Source organism: Onychostoma macrolepis, chromosome 25 (genome assembly GCF_012432095.1).
Source record: "Onychostoma macrolepis isolate SWU-2019 chromosome 25, ASM1243209v1, whole genome shotgun sequence".
In the NCBI taxonomy this organism is placed as follows: domain Eukaryota; kingdom Metazoa; phylum Chordata; class Actinopteri; order Cypriniformes; family Cyprinidae; genus Onychostoma; species Onychostoma macrolepis.
Genome location: NC_081179.1, coordinates 13,058,792 through 13,075,979, shown reverse-complemented (window position 1 = coordinate 13,075,979; position 17,188 = coordinate 13,058,792). Strand labels below are relative to the sequence as shown.

Sequence of the window (17,188 nt, the reverse complement as noted above, 5' to 3'; positions counted from 1 at the left end):
CTGAACACATGTGCATTTGATGCTTTTTGTCAATGCTTATGCTGTGCTTTCTGTGATAGTGTCACCTTTGCAAATTTTGTTTGTGGTGAGGACTCCAACAACCTCCTCCAGCTAGTGAAAACCATCAGCACAAAGGGTCTGAATGCACATGCCTACATTCAGCTGTTCTGCCCTCTGTGTGGAATATTCAAACCTGTCCAGCTGAAGTTTGGTGCTCTCGAAATTGATGCACAGTGCCACATCTCCACTATCATTGAAAAATCAATGACAAAACATGCATGTGTTTACTTCACAAAACAGTGCTCCTCACAGTATTGCAGTCACAGCACACAAGTCACAAGGGAAATACCATTTGTTTGTACTTCTGTTGCTGTATTGCAGGCTTCTGGCATCGCTCATCTTCAGACCGCAGTGGAAGAAGGCCTTAACCTTCCGGAGTCCCCCTGCCTCAGGCCAATCCAAAGTCCATCACAGTGTCCCTCTGCATTCAAGACAGACTCTACATCAGGAAAAATGCTCTGTGCAGGGAAAGTTTCTCACAGTTACAGTCTGGGAGAACTTCTGTGGATTGACACTGACCTGGGAAGCAACTCCATAGAATTTCCTTTGAGTGAGTTTCCCTCAAATCTGATGCTCCAAGGAGAGAGATTTACTTTAAGGGCAGTCATTGCTTTCAAAGGAGGCTTAACCCAGGATGCTCTTGGACATTATGTGGCCTACTGCAGGAGGTCTCCATGTGTTTGGGAGATGTATGACGACCTGAGAAGTGGAGTGACAGGAGTGTCAGAAAAAAACAAAATATGCCCACATGCAGTGTTATACACAAAAGATTGATTGCACTGTTTACATTTAAGTATTTTTGTTGTATGCCACACACCTTTGTTTTCCTACTCCTGTTTGGAGAAGTTGTTTCTGCTCTTCTGGAAGTCAGGCTTGATGGAGTTTGCACTTAAATCTATTATTCTGTGTGGCACTTTTGCCTTGAAGGCATGACAGTGTGCCATGGCTTGTCAGTATTAAGTGTTTTTAAGTTTAAGTTTTTAAAGGTCCATTATTTGTGCTAATGGATGTTCGATAGTACACTTTAATTCAGTTTCACAAGTAAAATAATTTTTACTTAATTGAGTCATGAGTTTCCATACATGCATATAATACACACACACACACACACACACACATAGCTTGTGTATGTATAAGCACAGAGATGCAGCAAACATATTATGGTGCGTGTATTTATGACATACTACTTTTATTCACATAATGACATACAGTAACAAATAAAAACATTTACCTTGGAGTTGGTGTTACATTCCACACATCCTGTTATCCTGCCTGTGTCTGTTATAAGTTGGAATATTAACTAGGATCCTTTTGACCTTGTTACTTCAACTGTATTGTTGAAAAAAACAAAAAAGCAAAATAAAAAGCAGCACAAACGAAACTTCTACATGCACAAACCAGCACTAACGAAGCACTAACGATTGAGACTATTTTTGGTGATTTTGGAGCGTGTGGGGGGCTGGTGACGTCATCGCCTATAATGTCATGTCTAATAATTAAAAAACCAAAGCAGCACAAACAAAACTTTTACCGGCACAAACCAGCACGAACGAAGCACAAACAAATGAGACTATTCGGGGTGAATTTGGAGCATGCGGGGGGCTGAGTGACCTGAGAATGACCTTTAAATATTATTTTAATATCTAAAAAAAACAAACCAGCACAAACGGAGCACAAACAAACAGGAGTATTTTGGGAGAATTTGGAGCTTGTGGGGGGCTGGTGACGTCATCAACCGTAAAATTCAATGTCTAATGTTTTAAAAACTGAAGCAGCACAAACGAAAATTGTTACGGCACAAACGAAGCACTAACGATTGAGACTATTTTTGGTGATTTTGCAGCATGTGGGGGGCTGGTGACGTCATCGCCTATAATTCAATGTCTAATAATTTAAAAACCAAAGCAGCACAAACGAAAATTTTTACAGCACAAACAGAGCACAAACGACAGACTATTTTTGCGACGTTTTGTGATGGGTGGGGGGCCAACTTCACGGAGGTCCAAGGAAATACTCCCAGTAAGGACACAGGTACGTTTTCCCAATTGAAGGCAAGGAAATAAGATCTAGTGAGACGTGAGGGTCAATACAAAAATACACTTTATTATAATAATATCAATAAAATTCTGTCTCTCCAGAAACACCACCAGATTAGTAAAATAACTCCAGGGCCAGGCTTAGTGGAAACGGGGCAGGCCGGCTGCAACTCGGGAGGTCGTCCAAATCCATCTAAAGTCACACCACAAACACACACGCAGTAAAGCAAATTGTACCAACACACACACACAGCACCCTGTGAGCCACACCATGGAAGGAAAGTGGCTAGCTTCCCCTGCTCCACACAGAGTCCTCACTGGCTCCTGGAGACAGAAGTGAAACACATTAACCAAAAGTTACAAAAAAAGAATTACAACGAATGAAAAATAATCAGACTAAATTTAGACACTAGTTGTAGGGACTCCAGTACGCTGGCCTCCTAAGGGCACAACATGCAATGAGAGCAAATCACAGTGCCTGAAGGACACCAGAATTACAAAACAAATAAAGTAAAAAAAAGTGGATTCTTTACGATGACGTAGTACAATACATGACACGGAAATATAAAGGAACCATTATGAAGGTGCAGAACCATCACAACACAAAACAACAAAAAAAGAGAAACAATACAAGTTAACTCTGTTGTAAAAGCCCACAGTACAAAACAAGAAAAAAAAAACCCAGCGCAATGCGCAACCAAAATTATACTACAAGAAACTAAATCAAAATAAAACAGATGACCTAGCAAAGGCACAGAGATCGGCCCAAATGACCCGCCAAGCAGCGAAGTCGTAAGCAATGACTTACAACATGTCCGTACTCAAAACAAAAAAAAATGCCCGCAAGCAAAACAGCAGCGGCGTCACATGTAGTATCTTCACCAAGAGATCAACTTAGAGACGGAGATGTTTCATTCCCCCTTTTACCTTTAATAAAAACAAATGTTAAACTGAATCTACTAAGTCCCTTTACAGGAAAGAGAAACAGAACGTACTTACGGTTAGGGTTGAACGAAGACCAGCGCAAAGCTATATGGTTACTCCAACAAGTGTCGTGACTCAACGTACCCGATAGCTTTCACACATCCGCTTGTCACCATTACTGAGAGCAACACAAAATAAATACCACCACCACAAGCGACCGAAAAATTTAATACGAGCACAAAACATACCTGTAAGTGAACTCCACCACACACTTGCCGCAATATCGATGCCACCAGCCCCACTCTAAAATCAGACTATAAATAGCGAGGGTTAGCTTCGCTCCATTCACAGCAATAGTCAATAGGCCTTTATCACACTTCCGCGTTCGAAAAGCGGAAGTTTCAAATAGTAGCGTAAAACAACTTCCGCTCTGGTCTGTGTCAATGGCGGCGAGCATAGGGAGAAATTGTTGTAGCGTCCCTAAGTGCTCTAATAGTTCAACCAAACAACCATATCTTAGTTTTCATTCTTTTTCAACTGAGAAAGAAACTAAGAAAATGTGGATTCACGCTATTCGGCGGGATGAAGGCAAAAGCTTTGCAGTTTCGAGAGGGAGTACGTACGTGTGCAGCCAGCATTTCACGGAGTCTGACTACACATCTACAACCGGTCGTAAACACCTGAAGCGAGGAGTTATACCATCGAGATTCGAATGGAAGAACTGGGGTAATGTTCACCAAAAACGTCCAAATGTATTGGATAGGATAACTCGCCAAAATTACAGTGGATCTGAGATCGGCGATGAACAGCCTGCAGTCTGTTACGGACTCTTTTCACTGGTGGAACACGACTACTCAACGGCCCCTTCTCCTGGTGTTTTGGATGCTGCAGCAGATAGAATAAGAGAGTTGGAGGCTAAGATCCAAGCTCTTTCTGTCACTCACATACACATAGATCGATTTTGTCTCTCAGATGACGATTTCCGATTTTACACACGCTTTGCTTCAGAGAGGGTTTTCAGGATCTTCTGGGAATCCATTGAACCATCGGCATCAAACCTTGTTTACTGGTCAAAGGCGCAGAGACAGGGACTTGAGACAGTACCAGGATCAAGCCCTAACAGGAAGCTCCAGCTCATTGATGAGTTTTTTCTCTATTGCTGTCGCGTTTCTGCCGCATTTCTGCAGGTCTTGGCAGATATCTTTAATGTGAGTACAACAACTGTTAGCAGAGTCATCATAACATGGGCAAATTTTCTGTACCTGGTTTTGGGAACCTTGCCTATATGGATGACAAGAGAGCAAGTCAGGGCAACCATGGCAGCAAAATTTCTGAAGTACTGCCCAGATGTCCGTGTAATTTTAGACTGTACTGAGATCAGGTGTGAAAACCCCACAGCACTGACACTGCAGTCAGAGATGTTTTCCCATTACAAAAACTACCCCACCTTTAAAGGCTTGATTGGAGTTGCTCCATGTGGGGTCATAACCTTTGTTTCTCAGCTTTTCACTGGATCCATCTCTGACAGAGAGATAACAAAGCAGTCAGGACTTTTGGACCTGCTGGAGCCTGGAGACTGTTGTATGGCAGATAAAGGCTTTACCATAGAGAGACTGCTAGAGAATGTGGGAGCCAGACTTGTCATTCCTCCTTTCAAACGAGCAGCCCAGCTCTCAAAAGAGGAGACAAAACGCACACAAGCAATAGCCCGTCTACGGATTGTGGTAGAGAGAGTCATTCGACGAATTAAGGAAAATCACATCTGGGACTCAACCATTCCTCTTACACTCACAATCACAGTGAACCAGATCTGGGCAAACTGTTGTTTACTGGCTAATTATCAAGGCCCCCTTGATGCCAAAGATGACGTTGTTTTGTAACTGTTTTGTACATGCATAACTCACCCACAATTAAACAAAGTTTCATGATGTAATATTTGCTTCCAAGAATGAGCTTTTGATTATAGTTTATAATTTATAGTGACACATTTGTATATAGTTTATAAAGTTGTTTCCAGTTTATAGTTTAAATTGTACATAAATAATACACAAACATGAAAAACTTGTATTTGATGTTGCAAAATTTATTTGTAATTATTTTAAAACAAGATGCTAACTATACAGAATACATGTAAAAAGTGAAAATATTTGTTGCATTGCTTAAAAACAGATTTGACAGTTAAATGTTAACCTGTCTCCTTCATTTGTACAATGTTACTATATCTTTTTAAAATACACATTACAACATTTTTACAGTTACAAAAGGATACATACGCTCAACTCACCCTCACTAACCCTTAAAAGATAAAACATTTATTAACATTGCTTATTCATTAAAAGAAATGTAAAAGACCAAAAAATTTGCAGAATCAGAAATAACGAGAAAAAAAATAATTACATAATTTACAAATCAACATCATAACTAGCTTAGCAGCTCTTAGAGGCAAGATACGCATCCATGTATGTGTTGAAGAAAAACAAGTCAAGTTTGTCCTTCATCAAGTCAATAAATCTGTCATCCCTCCAGATGCGCTCAATGGTGACATCGGTTTTGGTGTTTGTTATAAAATCACACCAGCTCAGACCCGTTACTGCCAGCTGTCCCTGAACCTGCCAGTAATATTTGTGGCTTTCCTTTAGCTTTGCTTGACCGTTAAGAAATTTGGTGTGTGTTACCTGAGAAATGTCATCAACATCAGGGCATTTCACCTCCGCAAGTCCAAAGGGAGGGTTTTCAGATGGGTCATAAACTCTGCCATCAGGGCTTGTGCCGAGGTGTGGCGCATCAGGATAAACAACAAACCCACACTGTGAAACATTGACATTCATCATGTCAGAGTACTGAAGTAGGACTTCCGGCTCTGGTTACAATCAACGCTTCATCACAGAAGTCTGCTGAACCCCTTTAATTATTCGGACAGCTAGTGCCTGGCTGGATGTTTCTCCCCTCACATGACACACCTCACGGAATCTACTTGACGTCATTCGTGGTAGACGCATTTGGTTCCATAGAGGAGACTGTGACTGATCCCGCGTGTCTTTCTCAATTATTGTGCTGAGCTCTTGTGTTACTGCCAAGCTTTCTAGGAACCACACCTCATGGTAATTAGGGACAAATTTAAATCTCCCATCTAATTTGTACCCATCCAAAGGAAGTGTAGGGAAGGTCGGGGCTTCTGGATGCTTGACAATATCCCTTGATGACACCGAAGGGCACTGATAGGACAGCACAGAACCTTTGGGCACAAGACCAAACTTTGACTCCACCAGATTAATTTCTGACAAGCCATGCAGAACCTTGTAGATCAGTGGCTGGGGTCTGACACTCCTTAAAGGTTCCACGGAAGAGAGAACCAAATTGTTTGGAATAGGACCTAAAAAAAATTAAAATAATTAAAACAATAAAGACATTGTGACATTGACACTAATTGCATTTATAGCCATATAAACACACATACCACAAGGTCTTTTTGTAGTATCTACCACTGTAATGTGTTTACATCTTCCAGTGTCTGTATATACACACTGTACAAAGACATTGGTAGATGTAACAGATATACACACATACGTACACATTGTCTGGGATGGGCAACTTTGGTCATGAAGAATGTGTGTGTGTGTAAGAAAAAGTGTGTGTATATGAGAGAGTGTGTGTGTGTGTGTGTGTGTGTGTGTGTGTGTGTGTGTGTGTGTGTGAGAGAGAGAGTGTGAGTGTGTGTGTCTGTCAGGGATGGGAAACTTTGATCATGCAGAGTGTGTGTCTATATATGGTATATCTTTTGAGTAGACATGAAATAATATAGGCTAAGTGTAATCACCTGTGTAGGCCCTATAAAGAGTGGACTTTACACCACTTCTGCCAGAAGTTTTCGGCTTCCTCACAACTAAGCTGTCAACTGGTTCAGGATGGATTCCCTTTAAAAAAAATAAAAATAATAATTCTAATTGTACGATGTTTATAAAATGTAAATAAAAATACTACAATGAATAACTATTTACTATACCCGAGTCCGGGGCCTGTGCCAAGTCTGCAGAGAGCTTGTGCTGGATATAGAAGGTGGTACCGCTTTAAGTTTCATCATGCTGTAATGTGCACTCTGAAACAACAGGCCAACCAAATGGTTGCACAGGACTTTCCCAGCCACACAGGAACAGTAGAAGCTGATGATCACAGGAGGATTTTCTTCGGCTTTAAATGAAATCTAAATAAATAAAACCACATTCTGTACGTTACCATCTACAATTTACGTTTACAAAAACGTAACTCAGCTTAAACTGACTGCAACGGCAGTCTAACAAGCTTTTTTAATTATACACTTAAAAAAAAAAACTGCAATCGCAGTCTAACAAGCTACAACCGTAGCAACAATGAACACAAATTGATTCGTCTCCTCGAACTGGAGCTGGCTACAATTTATCCCGAACAGATAACCTGCAGAGAGTGTGGCTCATCGTTTTTCTTCATGGACCGGTAACACCGTGCCCTGACAATCACCTCGCTATCTACCACCTCAGAAACTATTGTAAGTTACAAAAATAGCATTATAACACAACACAGTATCAAAATAGAAACATATCTTAACCTGTTTGTCTTTTTGTAAATTTTATACATTTTTCAACAATTTCATTTCATGGTTTAACTTTAGTCAATCAGCTAACATTAGCCAGTTATCTCGAGTAGCGATTAAAATAACTTTAAATTTAAACTCACCTTCATAGTTGAATATGAAGTTCTCGTAGAAGAATTTATATCCCTTCTCAAGTCTGGATGTCTTCGTTTGAGAATGATTTTCAACAATCTTACACACGTCGTTGATGTGAGGAAGATCTCAAAGAAATGTGGTAAACCTTTGCGCGTCCATTGCTACTGCAGAGCGGAAATCAGTTTACGCTACTATTCAGCGGCGGAAGTGACGACACGCGGACTGTGATAAACATAGATATCATATAGAGACTAGATACCCTATTGGCCGCTGGGCGCCGAGAAATACGGCCGCCATCTTGAACCGGTCGTACTCCTAGTTTCGTTGCGTAGCAGCAGTTAAGATGCCAGAGCACTGTGGAGCATTTTCTTGTTCTAATCGGCGAACCATCGCAAATAGGGTCAAGGGGATTACTTTTCACAAGTTTCAACATTTACCGCACTATTGGTTGTATTTTGTGAATAGAATACTACCAGATAAATGAGAAGGAGCAAGGATCTTTGACATTACTACTGGAATCGTAGTCAGCTAACGTTAGCTAGGCTATGTTTACTGCACCGGCATGGAGAGGTGGGGTAAAGTAATAATTACAAGAACGTCTCGGTTATCAGATACAAGCATTCAACGGCCATGTACATTAGTATAAATATATATTGGTAATTTCATTTGTGTTTGTGCACGTGATTTCAGGAAGCAATGTAATACACACATGAGCGAGTGTGTGAGAGCGAGTGTGTGTGTGTGTGTGTGTGTGTGTGTGTGTGAGAGCGAGTGTGAGTGTGTGTGAGTGTGTGTGTGTGTGTGTGTGTGTGTGTGTGTGAGCGAGTGTGTGTGTGTGTGTGTGTGTGTGTGTGTGTGAGAGCGAGTGTGTGTGTGTGTGTGTGTGTGTGTGTGTGAGAGCGAGTGTGAGTGTGTGTGTGTGTGAGCGAGTGTGTGTGTGTGTGAGAGAGAGAGAGAGATAGTGTGTGTGAGACAAATCATAATAAATTGTTTCTTAAACTTATTAAAATACCTTACTTTACTGTAACTATCTGTTTTGCTTCTTTATCATATTTATAGTGTGTGATTTATAAAATACCTTATATCCTACATCACATATTTTGATTTTGGACGTCTGGTCACTTTATATCTCATATCAGAATGTTATATTACTGTTAAGTATATTAAATGAATATTAATTCCTGCTATGAATATTAAAATATGCCGAACCATGTGTCCTGTATCATAGCTACATATATGACCTTTGCAGAAAAAAACCCGCGTAAAAAATCAGTTCGGTTTTAATTGAGGTATGATTAATTAAATGCGCTGACAGCTCATTGCACCAGCCAAACACATTACAGTGAATGGAGCGGGTGACCGGTTTAAGATGGCGGCCCCACCGCTCGTCAGCGCCAATAGGCAGTAGCGGTCCATAGGGCGTCTATCTAATATGATGTCTATGGTGATAAAGGCCTATTGGGTCTTACCCTACCTGAACGCAGTGAGGAGCGGAAGGGGAACGCCAGGAAAAGGAGCTCAGAATCAACCGGACACCACACTACCCCTCAAAATAAGAGTCCTTAAATAGTAAGGCTGCCTACATCTCATTGGTCCACCAATCAGATCTAAACAGGGCCAAAAGCAGATAACACACTTACCCTGCTACATTCTGATCACTCTGCCAAACTTTCAAACAAATAAGCATAGGCTAAATCACATATACACACGCTTGTAATTCTTCATAAATAAAGAAAAGAACATAGGCTATTCAAATATGAGCCTTTACTGTTAAATTCGATTGCCGTTATTATTGAATTTCATTAGTCCCAGTTATGATTTCTGCGTGGCTGTTCACGGAAAAGTGAGCAAGACACGACGGTTACAATATCATGATTATGGTTAAATAAGAAAAATGACATAGGCCTATAACCAAATTAGGCTATTTTAAATATCTCAACACCATTAGATATGACATTAAGCGCAACTTGTGTAGATTTATTTAGTAAAAAGGCTTGACTGCTTCCTTTGATGTATATTTGTATAATTTTACCTTCTAATCAATTTCAGCATGAGTTAATTTTCTGTCGCTAGACTTTAAATTATGCCTACGTCTTTCTTTGGCCTTCGCTCTGGAATTGATCTGTTGATTCTGCTAAACTTTAATGAAAACTGAAACTAAAACTGAAACTAAACTATATAAAAACTAAATAAAAATGTGTTCACAAAATAAAAACTAAACTAAAACTAACAAAAATATTAATTAAACTAATAAAAAATAAACTGAATTTTATAGCAAATTTGAAAACGATATTAAAATAAAACGAATTTAAAAATTCAAAACTATAATAACCTTGGCTCTAACCATCCTTCCAATGTCATTCCCATACATCCTTTACTACCATCTTTAAAAACTGAAGTTTTTAATCAAATAGTTTATAAAATTGAAATCCTGACATAACATTTTAATTGCTCATAGCATTTGAACCAAATGGCATATTTTGCACAACTCCTCCTAAAGCATTCATTGATACTTCACCAAATCTTTAGATGATGCTGAAAGAAATTGTCAAAAGCTTTTGGATTGAGCAAATCACTGTAAAAGGACAAAATACAGGTATTTTGAATTGCTGTTTTTATATGTTGACATTAACAAATAATAATATCTCCATTATCAGTGAGTAAAATGGATGACCATTAGCATGAAAAAAAGCTTTGTAGGTAAAATACATTTACATTTTACATTTATGCATTTAGCAGACGCTTTTATCCAAAGCGACTTACATTGCATTCAAGTTACAGTTTTTACATTTTAATACTGTAATACTGTATATTTCAATGCTGGAATGTAAATATAAACACCCAAGTATTTTAAAATCCTCCATTTAACAATCTCTTGATGATAATCACATTAAAGTAAAGGGAACGAGAATATTTAAAACCACACCTTATACACATAGATCTGGGTACATGTGTTTTAACATAATCATCATTTTAAATGCCAAGTAAACTCTATTATATGCAGAAAGAAGACGTGCAATTTTCAGCATTAAGTACCTCTTAGTCACAGACAGCTACTGTATGTAAATGGGCGCCTCCAGAATACATATTTAATAGAGAATCACATCCTGTATCATCCTCGTGACTTAAACACACTTGATGCTAAACACACTTGATGTTAAGGAGAGTAAAAGCAGGGCTCTTTCTACAACTTCACAAAATCTTCATTGAAATTCTGAAGGCAACGATCTGAAAAGCAAGCTGAGTTTTTGGCACATTGAGGCGCTGAAAAAAACATTCTGCTTAAAATATCTTTGTGCTTTTTTATGATAACATTGGCAATCCACAGTGAGCAGTGCTTATTAATTGTCAGGTTCATCATGGCAGTGCTGAGAAGTCTTCTGCTTCTTTTCATTATGTATTCCTTTGTGAACGCAGATGGTAAACAAGACATTTATTTACCATTGTAAAAAAAAAACAGTTCTAACAGTTCTCCGCCACACAGAAGCAGACGGAGGCATTTCGTCACATCCTGCGCCGGCGGTCCGTTGCTGTCTCCACCCCACCGCCGGCTGCAGTCCCTCCGTCTGCTCGTCGCCGAGGGCGCCCTCCTGCTGCCTCCACCTCTGCTCCAGCTCGGCCTCAGCAGCAGCCTTCACAATGGCCGCAGCGTGGAGCTGGCCGCAGGAAAGCGGCGCAGCCCGTCTCCATCCTTGGATCCTGCTCTTCAGGACATGGTGACCGCACCACTCCTTCCCCCGGAGGAGGGCTGGGTGGAGAATCTTTTGTTTCCTTTTTGTTCTGTTCCGCCACTGGCTCCTCAAAAAAAGAGCAGTTTCCTTTCTCTCCGGGTCCCAAGAGGGCGAGGATGGCAGTGCACGAGACACAGTCTCCACACTCCCGTCCCCCTCTCCTTTCGCCACTGGGCAGCAGGGTCCGGTTCGAGGACGCGATGCCTCCTCATGAGCCCCTTGCCCAGCCGTGGTAACATGTAAGTGTCGCACCAAGCACTCAGACCCCACTCTGGGACGCACTGCCTTCCGGGTCGGGTCCCTGTTTTCCACTTCGCTGCCCCACTGCAGGTACGTCGGTGGTTCCCCTAGTCCCGCTTGTTCGGTCCCGCTTTTTCGGCCTCTTCGCGTCTCTCAATAGAATGTGCTCAGTCGATGCTGAACTGCTTGGAGTCTTTCCATCGCAAGAGGGCGGTTCCACTGAAACAATTACAGAGGCTCCTGGGGCATATGGCATCTGCAGGCGCTGTCACGCCGCTTGGATTGCATCATATGAGACCGCTTCAGCGTTGGCTTCACGACTGTGTCCTGAGACGGGCATGGCGACGTCCTGCCATCAGACCTTCAGCCCGTGGTTGGATCTTGCTTTTCTTCGGGTGGGAGTTCCCCTAGTGCAAGTGTCCAGGCATGTTGTTTTATCAACAGATGCCTCTGCCATGGGCTGGGGAGCCATGTGCAACAGGCGTGCAGCTGCGGGGCTCTGGACAGGGCCCCAACTGCAGTGGCATATCAACTGCCTCGAGTTGCTAGCAGTATGGCTTGATCTGCGCAACTTCAAATCGCTGCTACACGACAAGCACGTGCTGGTCCGTACGGACAGCACTGCAACCGTTGCGTACATCAACCATCAAGGCGGTCTACGCTCCCGTCGCATGTCGCAACTCGCCCGCCATCTCTTCCTTTGGAGTCAGAAGCATCTGAGGTCTCTTCACACCGTTCATATCCCATGCAAGCTTAATCATGCAGCCGACGAGCTCTCACGTCAGCCCACCCTTCCGGGAGAATGGCGACTCCACCCTGAGACAGTCCAGCTGATTTGGGGACACTTCGGGGACGCCCAGGTAGACCTGTTTGCCTCCCCGGACACGTAGTAGATGGCAAGTCCGTGGGGGAGCACGACTTGGTCATCAGGTTCCTCAGAGGGGCCAGCTCTGCTCTGCTCTGTCCCGTCCGCGCCTTGCGCATTTACATGGACTGCACCCAGAGCTTCAGGACCTCAGACCAGCTCTTTGTCTGCTTTAGAGGACAGCAGAAGGGAAAGGCTGTCTCCAAAGACTTGCTCACTGGATAGTGGAGGCTATAGTCCTAGCTTACCAGGCCCAACGCTTGCCGTGCCCCGTTGGAGTAAGAGCACACTCTACGAGAGGCGTTGCTTCATCTTGGGCATTGGCGCGGGGCGCCTCGATAGCAGACATCTGTAGTGCTGCCGGCTGGGCGTCACCTAACACGTTTGCAAGATTCTATAATCTCTGTGTAGAGCCTGTGTCTTCCCGTGTACTTGCCTCAGGTGGCCAGTAACACTGGACCCACTCTGTGTCGATCACGCTTGTTGCGCCATTCCCCTCTACGGACCGGATACGTGCCCTTTTAATGCTTCTCCGTTTAGTTCCCCTTGGCGAACCCTGTTGAAGTTCCTCAAGCACCCTCGGCAGTCAGGCGTGGCAGAGCGCCAGACGCCAGGTCCAGCACAAGGTCAGCCCTTGTGCTGGGCTAGGTACCCGTGTGTAGTGATTCCCCTTCGGGTGATCCCACATGTGTATTCTTCCACGGTGCGGCTGCCCTCACAGTGAGCCCGTGTCTTTCCCTGGCAGAGACTTTCTACCATCTCTGCTGTGTATTGATCTCACCCCAGGCAGGCTGAGTCTACCTCAGAGACTTCCATATGTAGTACTGCCCTTGGCCAGTCCATATGTGTAATCTCCACATGTTACCTCCTTATGCAGGATGTACCTTCCGTAGCTTTCCCCTACTTGGGTACGCTTTCCCAGTGTTATGCATACCCACTGTACGGAACAGTAGTGGCTCTCATCTCTGCCTAAGCAATGTCCTATCTTCTGTCCCAACTGGTGTGGGGGGACTTAATTAATTAATAATTAATTAATTAATTGCTCAATACATTGTCATATTTATTATTTGCAGAAAATTATTTTCATTATTATTAAAGTTAATGTATTGATTAATGTAATGAGTAATACATTATTCATTTTTACATTTTTATTAATTTCCTGGAAAAAAATATATATATAACAAAGTATTAAGCAAATAATCGATCAGACTTTTTTTTTTTTTAGGAAAAAAAAATTATTGTGGATTGACAGTGTAAAATCTGTCTTTTTAGAAACCCTGTCAAAGCTATGATTCAAATCTCGCATCTGCGCATAATAAACTGGAAAATGATCTCCTGCTGAGCCTGGTGCCTTGTACGTTTTTGGGTTGGTGCTCAGGATGGTGAACAAGTAAGTTGTTCTGCCTCTTTTTTTTATTTTTTTTTTAAGATTGGCTTAATGAGAAATGGTTAAATGGTTAAATGTCTTTAGGAAGGACAGTGGATTTGGAGTGATGGTAGTCCCTTTGACTACACCAGCTGGTGCTCTGGAGAACCCAACAATACAGGAAATAAAGAGAACTGCCTCAGTTTATCAATAGTTTAAACAATTATTTACATCTTATAATCAATCCTATAATGTCATATACATTAACATAAAATGGCTTATTTGTTTAATGCCGAGGAGGACTCTATAGCCTACAAACCTCCGAAAGACTGAACTAGGAAGGACGCAGCCTTCCGTTTTAGAAGCACCCGTACATATCGCACAAGCATGTGAACAATTTTTACAAGTTGATATCTCGCAATTATGGTAATTACGATACGGCACGAATGCACCTTTAAACTGATCTAATCTAGATGAGCTGTATCTGTGCTAAATTGATTTATTATCTGAACATGCTCCTCCCAAACCTTGTTAATAAAATATCATTAAGTAGCCTACCTCTCAGTCACAGATGGGCACTGTATGTGTAAATACGCTTCCTGAATACATAGTTTAAAAAAATATATTATTCATAGTTCTCTAAATACACGCTATTCTTACCCATTGATCCAAAATTTGATTTTACAGTTTCCACAGATCTAAGATAACAGGGCATTGATAGGTGTTTGATGACGTTTTACTTGAGCGATCACATTTTCATGACAGAACACACATTATTAAATTATATCCTGTAGGCTATCATCCTGGTGACTAAAGGCAAGCTCACACTACACAATATTTGGGTGGATTTTGCGGATCGGGTCTAAATCAGCACTAAATCATTAAGTGTTTGTAGGTCAGCTACATGATCTGAGCCTGTCTCGAGCAGTTTGTGGCGGAGCTAGAAAGTCAAAACACATGACGTGTCCTGTTGATGGACTCCGCCAGTGAATGGGAACAGCAGCATAATTTGAAAGGAAGTTAGGTAATTATATTTAAGGAGTGGTAAAAGAGGAAAAAGGAGGGGGGGGGGAATAAGAGTGGTTTTGGGAAGGAAGGACGGCGGTGATCGCGATTATCTGTGGTAAAAGAGGCAGGGTGATCTGATCCGCGAGTGCATGCTTTGCATGGTGCTGGGTGATCGATTGAGTGCTTTGAGGAACGATTTCTACAAGCTAAGGATACCAGCGCTGAGTGTGTTCGGATTCAGGGGCTGAAGTGTGTGTTGCCACGAACCTTGTCACATCCTCAAATTCGTCTTTCAAAGCAGCGTTCCAAGCCGAGATCTGGGGAGTAGCGGCTCATCCGTACAGCTGGCTGGCTTCGTCTGCACACATACACACCCCTCGCTCACACGACTTTCATCACACACCTTCATTGTTCTTTGGTGTGTGAGTATATTGATTTCTTTTTTATATATATGTGTGTGTGTGTATATATATATATATATATATATATATATATATACACACAGTATATATAAGTTTCTATTATAAGCGGAACAGTTTCCTTTATTAACCTTGTTTGAATTTGTATTTATTTGTTTTTTCTTTTTCCTTTGGTGGTTATATCCAATGAGAACTGGACTCTTGAATCTGTTAAATTGAATGCGGAAATAGAGTGGACCGGCATCTCCCGATATTCCCAACAGATGTTTTTTTGTTTTTTCCCCATCTCCCTTTCTCTCTTTGGCAAGGTGTTAAGAGATTCCAGTGCTGTACTGATTTTTGTTGGACATTTATACTTTGTATATATGAAATTATAATGGGACTCTCGTTTGCTTGTGCCTTTATTCTGTTCATTTATTTATTTCTGTGGTAAACTTATTTTGATTTATAATCTAGTAACCGGTGGCTTTTAGAGCTTATCTGGGTTTACTTAAATATTGACAGGCCTACTCCTGTCTGGCACCCGAACTCTTCAATTTAGTTATGTAATGTCATTTAAAGTTTAGTCATTTAAACTGTTTCTGGGCCCACCACCGTTACAGAAGTGGCGTCCGAACAGGGACTTGAACCCTGGACCCTCAGATGACTCTGACCCATTGTTATACTTAACAATATCAGTATCAAGGGGTCACCTATCATCCGATGGAAAACAGAAATTATTGCACCTTACCATCTCAAATTCCAAGGTTTGTACTTACCAGCTTGGAAGGACTACTGTTCTTCAGCATCGTCTCTACACCACTCACCCTGTACCCATTAAACGTCGCTTGACACCTGAAAAACAAGCTGTTGTGAAAGAACAGTTAAAAGACATGTTGGAAAAGGGCATCGTGGAACCTTCACATTCTGCCAGGACTTTTTGGCCTTGTACCCCTTGGATGACCTTGATGTTTTGGCCACCTTCCGCACGGTCCTGTATGGCACGGCACGTGATTGGTGGGAAGTTGCTTGATCTTCCATTAGTACCTGGAGCGAGTTTGAATCTGTTTTCCTCTCGGCCTTCCTTTCGGAAGACTATGAAGACGAGCTGGCAGAGCGAGTCAAGCCTAAAACACAGGGAGAAAGAGAATCAATCGGAGACCACTTATAGAGCTTTATGCAAACGTTGGAAGCCCGCTCTAACTGAGAGCGAGCTAGTAAAAATGACCATCAAGAACATCAAACCTTACCTCGCCAGCCAACTCCGCAGCCGTGTAAGCACTGTGGATGAACTAGTAAAACTCGGCCGTCAGTTGGAAAAAGACCATGCACAACAGTTACACTATGAAAAACGCATAACTCAACCCACACCCCCACAAAGACACCCCTCTAACCGACCTGTTGACAAACCTCTAGTCCAGTGTTGGAGATGTAAAGGACATCATCCACCTGAAAACTGTCCGCACTATTCCATTCTTCTATCCAGTCAGCCTTCTTCCAATTAGCATCCTTCTATGGGAAGTAAACGACCCTTCCAACCTCAGAAGTTAGGAGTTCTGCCTTCTATCAATGCCATGTCTGCCACAGTTCTTTCAAAGTCATCTACCCAGTCTGAAACATTCCCTTCCATTGCCACTAACAAATTTGTTTCCATACCTCAACAGTTGGTTGTTCCCATTAATATCGGAGCCTGGAAAGGAAAGGCCATCGTCGATACTGGAGCAAGCTATACCCTCCTTCACGAGAGCCTGTGGAAGGAGCTTAATCCCCATGACAACCTCCATCCCTGGACCCTTGGTCCTCTTTATCTGGCCAATGGTACAGCCAAAATACCTTTAGGATGGACAAATACACAGAT

The 17,188-nt window shown here is 42.0% G+C and overlaps 3 long non-coding RNA genes across 6 annotated transcripts; all 3 read right to left on the bottom strand.

Annotated features, from left to right (window-relative positions):
- On the bottom strand, positions 1-1,568 carry LOC131534430 (uncharacterized). Of its 4 annotated transcripts, none has more exons than XR_009269350.1 (4): positions 580-1,274; positions 350-481; positions 194-247; positions 8-111 (listed from the first exon to the last, which is right to left on the bottom strand). It is a non-coding gene; the product is annotated as an uncharacterized LOC131534430 (long non-coding RNA). The 4 variants fall into 4 exon arrangements; XR_009269352.1 differs by adding an exon at positions 1,292-1,568 and having other exon boundaries at positions 17-111; positions 194-481; positions 580-932; XR_009269351.1 differs by lacking the exon at positions 194-247 and having other exon boundaries at positions 1-152; positions 580-1,273.
- Positions 1,569-3,123: 1,555 nt separating this feature from the next.
- LOC131534434 (uncharacterized) lies at positions 3,124-9,251 on the bottom strand. Its single transcript, XR_009269359.1, has 3 exons — positions 9,197-9,251; positions 3,269-3,334; positions 3,124-3,198 (listed from the first exon to the last, which is right to left on the bottom strand). It is a non-coding gene; the product is annotated as an uncharacterized LOC131534434 (long non-coding RNA).
- A 6,905-nt stretch (positions 9,252-16,156) lies between these two features.
- LOC131534435 (uncharacterized) lies at positions 16,157-16,623 on the bottom strand. The gene is made up of 3 exons (XR_009269360.1): positions 16,581-16,623; positions 16,283-16,457; positions 16,157-16,197 (listed from the first exon to the last, which is right to left on the bottom strand). It is a non-coding gene; the product is annotated as an uncharacterized LOC131534435 (long non-coding RNA).
- Between the last annotated feature and the right edge of the window lie 565 nt (positions 16,624-17,188).